This window comes from Nuphar pumila, chromosome 5 (genome assembly GCF_984573655.1).
Source record: "Nuphar pumila chromosome 5, dmNupPumi1.hap1.1, whole genome shotgun sequence".
Taxonomy (NCBI): domain Eukaryota; kingdom Viridiplantae; phylum Streptophyta; class Magnoliopsida; order Nymphaeales; family Nymphaeaceae; genus Nuphar; species Nuphar pumila.
In genome coordinates this window covers 91,487,527-91,498,398 of record NC_143253.1, presented here as the reverse complement: position 1 = coordinate 91,498,398, position 10,872 = coordinate 91,487,527, and the positions used below count along the sequence as shown (strand labels likewise).

Below are 10,872 nucleotides of genomic sequence, written 5' to 3'. Positions count from 1 at the left end.
ACTAGGGTTCAGCCCCGACCCGGCTGATCCCAAACAAGCCACCCGCCTGTCCAAAACAAAGTCGCTTTTTATTTATAAAACTTTGTTTTCAAAAAAATAGTTCATTCATCACATTTTTTTTAAAGTAGGCCTATAGCCTTGCCGACCCCGTCCGCTAGGGGTTCAAACCCCACCCAGCTGAACCCAACCAACTGGGGGTAGCAAGCCACCCACCTGCCACACAAGCTCTATTTTTAAAACTTTTATTTTTAGGTTTTTTTTAAACAAAACCCACCAGCTACCCTACACAGGCTGCACATGTGCAGGTCTGTCATTTCATGACATTTTAGTGACATTTTGAGAATACCAATAATGTTTGCTACTATGAATGTTAGATGAATGCTTACAAGCATATCATGTGTAAACACTTCATGTCGGTAAATGTTTACTAAGATAGCAAACATAAACAAGGAAAAGTTAAATGAAAAATACAATCAACTGACAGAGTTCTGGTTTTTCAACCATCTACTACTTATGGATGATTATCAATATGTGCTCTCACTTGAGTGCTAGAGCACACACCTCCGTGACTACTTTATCCCCACCAATGAGGATACCAGTCCAAGCCATTACCACTCAATCTCTGCACTTATTACAAGAAAGTCTTCTACCAAAAGAAGAAATAATATAATATAATACATCATTACAACAAGTTTCAGGTTCTACACTTTTGCTTCCTCAACAGTGCTTTCAAAAGGCATGCTAGATGCTCTCATCATTATATCACATAATCAGAATTCGTTGCAACACATTCTAGAAAAGTACCAACTTATAACCTCCTTTTGCTATATTTACAACAGTTGTTGTTTGTAACCTCCTTTTGCTACATTTATAATAGTTCCTAAACTGCAACTTCTTTCTTTGTTTGATATGTGAATCACCTTCCATTTCAAGGCAATGTGCTTGTTAGCCCCCTGCTCTAACCCAGACAAGAAATCCTAAATTCACAATAGTTGACTAATCGCAAGAACTGGCAAAAACCTACAAAGTAAAACTGATTAGAAATGTTTACCTAAATGCACTTTTACTGGATTAATGTGCTGACAGGCTATGTCATACTCCATTCTGCGTCCCCATATATATTACTCATTTTAGAAGCTTTAAAAAAATGGTTGTATCCCCACATAGGCAACCATATTTGTGTGATGTAGACCACAATGCACAAGCTCTAACAATGGAAATATGGAATTGTTCAAAATGAACAAAAAGATTTAATACTCATGTACAAATGCATATGATAGTATGTGCATGTGTATGTACAGTTTTGTGACACCATTGATGGGTATGCATAGGCATACATAGGGTTGTGAGAGTACCCCACAACAGCAACGTGTAGAGAAATGACACTAATAATACATAAAAAAAAGCATTGGTTTTAGACTACTAACAAATAATATGGCATAGTTAGCTAACATATACATTCCCAGCTCCTGAGAAATTCTTGAAATAGTGATAAGGTACCACTACAGCCTAAATAAAGGGCATCCATGGAGATCAATATCTATCAACAGAAACCTCTAAATAAATGCATTTACCACCAATAAAAATTTTGTTTTAGCATATATATAATTTTTATTGCATGAAAGAATGAAAATAATTAAGGGTACAACCATGGAGGAAGATTCATGCATCATTCTTCATATATTTTTACGAAAACATAGATTTAAACCCTTTTCCATAGTTTTTCATCAAATTATTGCATGAAAATTCAATCTATATCAATTTCTCACTTGATTCAAGAGAGAAAACCCATATCTTAAATAAAAAAGTGAAGAAAAATATGGGTGAAGGTTGAAAAACGTGGGTAGAGGGCTGGTGCAGCTCTCCTTCTCCTCTCCTTCCTCTTTCTTCCTCTCTTTTCCTCTTTTTTTTTTCTTTCCTTCTCTCTTTCTTCCTTTCTCTTTCTCTTACATTCCTTTTTTTATGCTTAAATAGGCCAAGAGGGGTTATGCCCTCCCCCTTCTCCAAACCTCTCTAAATGGGCGGGAGAAGGAGAGTTTCCTCCTTAGAGGATTCTCTCTCTCTCTCTCTCTCTCTCTCTCTCTCTCTCTCTCTCTCTCTTTAAAATTTTTAAAACTCTATATTTTGACTATTTTAAAGTTTCTAATTTTTTCAAGTCTTTTTCAAAACTACTCAAGTCTCTTTAAGCATGTACAAGGACTTCATTAGGAAGTCCTAAACAATCCTAACAATTAAATTTTAGAATTAATAAAAATTAATTAATTAATTAGTATTTAAATTTTAATAATTAGCCAAAAGCTTCCAAAAGTTGCCAAATCAACTTGGGAGATTTGTTAACCTTAATTAACTCCAATTTAAAGTTTTTTAATGAATTTAAAGCTAGAAAATCTTTAGGCATGGATTTGGATCTAGATCCAGATCTATTTCCAAAATTCCAAATAGATTTTGGGCTGGACCAAATCCAGATTATTATGGGTCTTGGATAGAGTCCAGATCCACAATAATTCGGATCAAACCCATTAGATTCAACCTGATCCAAATCTGGATCCAAACAAATAAACTGCTCATTTTTAAAAAATATAATTTCTGGATCAACCGAAACTCGAATTCAAAAAAGTAACATACCATTATGCTTGGCATGTTGAGACGCATCCAATGACATATTACACGAATATCAAATTCCAAATTTTGCTCAAAAATAACCCGAATTTTGCTTGAATTTAAATGTCAAAAATAAAACTCTTTCTTACGCTTCGATTGGCTCGTCTTGACCTTGTCGATGAGACTTGGCCAAACTCAGACTAAAAAACATCAGTCTAATAACGAGGTCCAAACGATTTTTCTCTCTGACTTAGCAAAATTTTTGAAAAAACTAAAAATGACTAAGTGTGAAAATACGCAACATTACATGATGTGCCCAGGCTTATCTTTTCGCATTTACTTTCCCATCTTTACTGCTTTATGTTGCCGTCATGCTTGATGTGCACAGGCTTTTCTTTTTACATTTACTTTTTTGACTTTACTGTTTTTTGTTGTCGTCGTGCTTAATGTGCCCAGACTTATCTTTTCGCATTTACTTTCTCGTCTTTACTGCTTTCTTTTGCCACAACGCTTGATGTGCACAGGCTTTTCTTTGCGCATATACTTTTTTGACTTTACTGCTTTCTGTTGTCGCCACGCTTGATATGCTCAGGATTACCTTTTCAAATTTACTTTCCCATCTTTACTGCCTTCTGCCTTTATTGTTCTTGTCTTTACTTTTCCGTATAGCTTGATGTGCACAGACTCTTTTTCGCATTTAATGCATGTCTTTACATTTTTATCTTTTACTTTTTACTTTCCTATCATTATCGTTCTCTGTTGCCGCCACCCTTTATGTGCATAGGCTTTGCTTTCGCACTTTTGTTTTCTGCCCCTTTCCTTGCCACCCTACTTTGGGCGTAGTCTTGCCTCTTGTGACTCCTCCCATGCAAGCCTTGCAGGAACACCTACCAACTTTGCCAGGAAGATGCAAAGTTGTGTACAAGTGCTTTAGCCTCGAATAAAGATTTCCCTTTATGGGGCTTCGGCTTCTTGAGCGCTCAGTTGTGCAAAGCCAAGCTAAATCATTCTAGCATCTGGCTCCAGCCCAAGTCGATGCACTTAGGAGGGATATTTCGGACCAGTGGTGATCCTAGAACATGTATGATGTTATCTATTTCGCAAAGATTTAGCATGACGGACCTACTTATTGTACACCATGTTATTGTGAAACTCTGTGATGGGTTGTCCTCGAGAAACTCATACCCCTATTATTGTAACCATACCTTTAGACATGTATGATTTTACGATGAGTAGGATGAGAGGTCGTTGGTAACCTCGAAGCGTGCAACGTGCACCTGTTGAAACACATAAGAATGATGATGTTTCGCCTTCACAGACAAGTTGCTCGAGTGAGTCTAACAGGTCAAAGCATATAGGATGGGGCATCAGTTAAGTAACCCCTGACGTGCCCATTCGCCTCTTGTTTTCATTAAGAGAAAGGATGGATGGTACAAAAACTCTGATAGACAGGTTATTAACAACCACCCCTTGGGCAAATGACTCAGTGTCCCCAGTCATCAGAGTTAGGGGATGAGACTAACATAAATTATCCTAAGTGGTAGATCCCATGAACTTCTGCAGAAGTATGATGCATCAGTGACTACAAATGCCTTTGGAAAATCCTCTCTTGGTCACTGTCTGTCCCCTTAAGAGCAGACTCAGCTAGCAATCTGGGGTATCATAAAATATATAGCATAATAAACTCCTGAATCCGTCTCGATTGTTTCTACGTTTCGCGTCTGTACGTACCCACAAGCCAGCTAATATCGAAACAAAGAATATCCTATTTACAATATATGTTTGAATGTGCATTTTGAGATGGATGAACTGCTCGTTACACATGCTTATATCCTATGTTTTAGTTAATTGTTCTCCGCTTGTGGAATTAATTATTCATGCTAAAAATAGATTATTTCCTGCATAGATAATTGTTCATGTTAGTATAGCTTAATTATTGTTTTAAATTGTTTATCATGATAGCATAATAAGTTCTGCTCTATTTTTTGATTTCATAGTCTCTCTTACGTACTTGCCATTTTTTCGTAAAGCTAACCCATTTTATGAGTGCAAATGACGAATACGTTTATCATACAACCGATGGTGGGATGCGAGATAGCCTAAGACTTCACTTCTCTGCCCACAGTTTTGTGTCTGGGATACCTATTATAGTTTTAATTTTGTATAAGGGGAAATCCGAACTTTTTGTACAACTGATAGTTTTCATAATGAATATTTGGCTCACTAATTATCTTGTTAAAAATGTTTTTAATAATAATTGTTTTGATGATGGATTTTACGGTAACGTACCCAAGATTGTCAACTTTTTTTTTTCAAAAAAATCATTTCCAGTGATAAGAAAAATGAAAGTTTTTCTAAGTATTTTCAAGAGCTTACAAGTTTAAAATTTTGGGGCATTAAAGCAAATATGGTTCTGATACCAAGCACAAGGAGAGAAGAAAACCATTTCTCTTTAGTTCAAAAAACAAAAGAGATACAACTCATAAAGAGGTTGCCCCCTTAATACAATTTTTTTCTGGATTAAAATGCCCTTACTAACTTACATAGTTACAACATAAGCCTGTACATGAAAACTGGACTAATTTTACCATGAAAATATATACAGAATAGACTCTATTATTACAACACTATAAGTACATGACATTCAGCACGGTTTGATTGCTACCGATTCCACCTTGGGTCATGTCATTTCACCATAAAACATGTTTTTTGGAGTTGTGAAATTTTCGGTGCATAACTCTTGAAAAAATGCTAATCATAGATGCAAGCTTTGTCTAGTCAATCTAACCTTATAGTCACATTCAGTATGTTTTGTTTGTTACAGATTTCACCTTGGATCATGTGATTTTGACATATAAACACGCTTTTCGAGTCATGAAATTTTAGTGCACCATGAGTCATTGATTTTTTAAACCTTTTAAAACCTGCTTACAATATAAAAATCACAACACAAAATACGCATTACACTAAATAAACCATGTAGTTCAGATCCAAAGTTTAGGTAAAAAAAATCAAAATGTAGAAAATATGGAGATTACTACTAGATTGTACGTACAGTTGACTCTAGCAAATATTTTCACTCTCAATTGGAAGGTGCAAAGAGGCCTCAGGTATCATCCTTTACCGCATGCCAACTTATTCATAACCACCAGTACATCATGCAAATTAGAAACACCAAGGAGCACAGCTAAATTCCCACCGTGAACATATCATGTAATACATTGCTTGAAGAATCACAGTTAAATCCATCTGTAAAAACTACTTCCCAACTTTAACTGGGAGTTACAGTTTACATATACAATAGCGTCTGCATGAGATACATACGTTCAAAAGGTGGCATAGAACTATGTTAAACTAATGAACTAGGATGTATCAGCAATAACTAATCCTCTCCCTACCTATCAGAAAAGAAGTCGGAACTTTTCACTTAATTGAGAAGAACAATTTAGATGCAACAGTGAAAATACGTGCCAGTTATTCCATAACATCTTAGCCACTGCCAGCAGAGGCAATTGCATTAATACAATTACAGACATTAACATCTCGATAAGATGAGCCAAAAAGGGTGATCTTCAGTGCATCAACCAATTCTATAACAGCATTCCACCAGTAAGAAGAAAATGAGTAAGAATATGTAACATGAAGTATACAGTGATATAATTAATTCTGATTTGAAGTTTGGTGTGTATTGTCTTCTTGAATTTGATTAGCAGCAGAAAGCATCTCCATCAAAGATCTCAAAGAACCTGCCACCTGCTCTGGTCCCTCAAAATTCAAGTTTATGTTCCCACCTTGTCTCAGGGTTGGTCATGCCATCAATGTTGCTGTCTTCCTCTGTCTGGCCACCATGGCCATGAAATGCATTTGTAGCCATGTTCATAAAGATGTTAGCAAAATCAGAAGGAAGAGAAGCACTGAATGGGACTGAAGTGAAGGATGCAGTGTGTCCCCTTGAATTTGATGATTGGCCATTGGGGTCTTGGTACCCATTGGGCACACTATTCTGTAAGCAAAACCGAGTCTTCAAGATGAATTTAGAAATGCCAAATAGATGTCATTTATAGCTACTCATTAAACTAAAATGAATTATTACACAATAGTTGATATTTTCAGTAAACAAGAATTTGGACGACAAACAAAAAACAGATTGCTTTGCACTCCATCTACAGCATATTATATTAAGCACAAATTAAACCATGGAATGATGATTGCCACACACTAATGACAATCCCAGTAAATGCATAAAAAACTGCTTACCAGGATAAGGAAAAAAAAAACAGCCATTCATCACAGGTTCTTGCTAATTCCAAGAATTTGAAGTACAATCGTAGTTGCTTCTGAGGCCTCTAACCCATATAAAATGTTCCCATGGAAGAACATGTTGAATGCGCTTTTGCTTCCCTTTTCAAGTTAAAAACATTGAAATAGCATAGTTAAAATTTCTCATGTTAACCGGTTGTTTGTGCAAGATGAGCTCATCCATGAAATGCCGTATATATGCTAACCACTAGGCCAAAAATGCTAGCTGGAGGAAAACCCCAAAATCATGCTAACAATTTCTCAAACTGCAATACTTGCCGTGGGAGTTTTAAGAGTTAACCCATGTAGAGTTGGGTGAGGCAGTTTGCTTTATATTAGCAGTAGCAAACCATAAGTTTGAGCCTTTGAGACATGGTTGAAATTCTTGGAACTCGGTATCGGATCGGCCAAACTTGACTCGGTGACTCGGGCGAGTCACAGTTTTTATTTAATTTTATCAAAAATTAATAACAAACATATGTTTCATAAATACAAAAATATTTTTTAAAGAGTATATTCAATTGAAATATGAATTTCTCATATATATATTTAAATATATATATATAACACCTATAATATATATGTAAATATATTAAAGAAAAATCTTTAAAAATATTTTAGTATTTATATGATTTTTAGATTTTTTTTCTTAAATATAAACAAAACATTTGATCATCCAATATCATAATATATTTTGATAGATGAGTTCTATATTTTTTCCTAGTTAATAGAACTTTTTATGGCTACATTATATTTTATATCATTTTTTCAATATTTTTTCCTAGTTATAATGTGCCTAGTGCACCGTGCCTTGGAGATAGTACATTAGTATGTGAAAAAAAATAGTCCCATATCGATGGAAAAGGATGGAAGGCCCATCCAACATGTATTATAAATAGGCCTTCCATCAACCCAACTCTACACATCCTACTTTTGGTAAGGGCCTTAAATATAGCATTGAAGGCTATGCCTTCAATTTACCATTTTTCCCATTCAAAAGTAAATGGTGCTTTACTTTATATTTTTGAGTTTTTTTAACTATTGGCTATGACTCGGCCGAGTCAATGCTAAAACTCGTTGACTCGTCCAAGTTTTGATCGACTCGGCCGAGTCAATGTAAGGACTCGGCTGAATTTGGTTTAAACCGAGTTCACCTAATTTCTTGACTCGATTTGTTGCCGATACGAGTCAACTTGGCTGAGTCACGAGTTGACTCACCAAGTTTTCCAACTACGATTTGAGGTACCAAAACTGAAGTCTTACCATCATGCTCATCCATATTCTGCGTGAAGCTTTGATCATGTGCAAGAGGATTGATAAGTTATCCACCAATGTAGAGTATATCAACTTCTTTGGGTGGAATTGACTATAAAGAGCAGAAAATAGCAGAGCACTCAGTTCTAGGTTTGAAAGCAAAAACCAAGGTCACTGGAAAAGGAAAAGGAACTGAAAGGCATGATGTGAGAAGAAGCAAGGATCTTTTGTGTTCTCATAAAGGAGGGAGTAAGATGTGACTAAGAAGCCTTAAAGAACTGGTGTGGGAAGATTTTAAAGTTTGGAAGTAAAAGGATCAATATTGTTGTATAATAAGATACTACCAATACAACCAAGACTAGTAAGTAAATTCTCACATTTGGAAATGTAAATTATATGTTTAGAAGTGTTCTGCATGGAACTCTTGACACATCTATCTTATCAGAGGACCTAGACATGTAACTAAAGACATCCTCACACCACCTGCAGAAATAGTTGATGTTACATAGCATATAGCTATCCTCATTGAACTGATTGGTTTGTGCATTGGATTAAAAAAAGGAGGCATCGTAGATATTTTGTTCTCTATTATACAACCACAAAATCGGACTATATTTGCATCAGATACAAAAACGAAAAATGCAGACATGTTTTGAAAAGCTTCCGTCCATAAACTTTTGTGTCCAATTCGTGTATATATACATAAGCTGCCTTTCTATATGTCAGCTACTTTTGATTCATTGTGTTCCTACGTGAGAGTAGTATACGGGCAGTAGTTTTGGCAGTTTATATTCCTTATTGAGCCATGCAAAAGGGGGGGGGGGGGGGGTTGGGGGCCAGGGGGTTGTGCGCATGTGTCCATGTATGCAAACATGCAAGGGTTCTTGCATCATTTTATCTGTTAAATTACAATCAGTTAATGGACTTGGGTAAAAGTATTGCCCTCTTTGCATCAGCTTAGATATTCCAAAATGGGTATGTGTTCACATGTTTTTCACTAGCCTTCTTTTTTTTTACAGTAGGAGTTGTTGATATTGTTATTATTGTTGTTGTTGCCATCTTTCAACTCAAAATAGGAAAAAGAAAATGAAATTCTTTCCCTTGAAACAACGTAACTATGACGACTACTCAAGCACAAATGATCCTCCCCGTGGTTCATTTCCTCAAGGTCATCCTCCACAAGAGTGTCATCCCATATGGAAACCTAATAAAAATGAAGTTCCATACCCTAGATCCAATGACATTTACACTTAAATGTTATGATTCGCTTCAATCCCTATCAACAGTGGCACTAAATTAGACGGAATGTAATATAATTAAAGGTTTTAGCTGTAGGACCACGACTTGGAAACAAAATGTCCAATTCAGATAAATGAATTTTTTTTCCTTGACACAAAAATCCCTCTTTCACCACTGAATCCATACAAACCTGGCAATAAGTTGCATCATTATTTATTGAAATTAATGAAAACCACAATAATGTCTCTAAACAATTTCATTTTTCTTGACATGGTACTAGAGTTGCATGTTACTTAGGAACATGATATAAACACAGAGTTACTGGAAGCTTCTTAGATAGGTGGGAAGCTCGCTTCCCGAAAAATCGCTTTGGAAGCACGATACTCCATACTTCCGAAACTTGATGAGAACCTCGATTCCCCCACGCTTCTCCTATGCTTTCCACATGCTTCATCTATTCTTATATGTTCTCCTACTCAACTTTTCATGTTTTTTTATGTGTTTTCTCTCACTCTTCTCACTCACTTTCATGGGTTTTCTCTAAATTGGTAGTCATCATTTTTAGATTTTGTTAAAATTTTAATTCTTACACTAAAAAAATCATGAAATTTAATATTAGTCACTTTATTTTAGTTTTTATTTGTGTTTCATTTTGATTCTCATTCAATTCTTATATTTTTTTTAATATTCCTTATTTCCCGTTTCCTATATATTTTAAAATACATCGCTTCTCGCTTCCGCTTCCCGTATCGTTTCCCGCTTTCGCTTCCTAGTCTGGCAACCTTGTATAAACATTAATAATTGATTTAATCAAAACAAAGAAATTAGCAGTCAATTCCCCTTTTTTATGCCCTATTGCAGCTTTCTCCATAAGATTCTCATTTCATCGATTATCTCTAGTCTCCAGCAATACTCAACCATAGAAGCAATATTACAAATATCATATGGTATAAGCAACAGGACAGTCATTAATACCAGAAAGTCAAGTGTGCCATGTCATATTTACCCACATCATAAGATGCAGTAGTCTATCATACATTATATGGTACAATACACATTTACATAGTCCATATCTCAGTAAAACCAAGATTTTCCAACAAGAATTTTTTCATTTTGCTAGAGGTGGAGTTTCTTCCACTCAAGTCCATAATCCGTATATGTTGAGATCTTCTGAGGTTTTTCTAACCCTTTTATTCCCAAGGTTAATCGTGATGTCACAGTCTAGATTTTGCCAGTTCCATACAGAAAAGGTCTTGGTTTCTTTTAGATCGCTTAAGATTGCAAATACTGCATTGTGCACATGTGCATACTTGTGCATGATCTGTTGTGGCCAACAAGCGTGTTTAATGAGATTCTTTATAAATGGAAGTGTAAAACATTCTTAAACCGGAGATCAAGATCCTGAATATTGCCACCAAAATGAAGAAATACAACCCTCCAAGGCAATATCTTTCCCATTGTTTCCTTTTCTTTTGTTTC

General features: G+C 35.6%; 1 pseudogene across 1 annotated transcript in view; it reads right to left on the bottom strand.

Annotated features, from left to right (window-relative positions):
- Positions 1–6,045: 6,045 nt before the first annotated feature.
- LOC149837811 (uncharacterized) overlaps positions 6,046–10,872 on the bottom strand; it is a 93,790-nt pseudogene continuing 88,963 nt past the window's right edge. The window contains exon 13 of the transcript XR_016432238.1: positions 6,046–6,604. The product of XR_016432238.1 is annotated as an uncharacterized LOC149837811 (transcript). The remainder of the gene's footprint in view (positions 6,605–10,872) is intronic.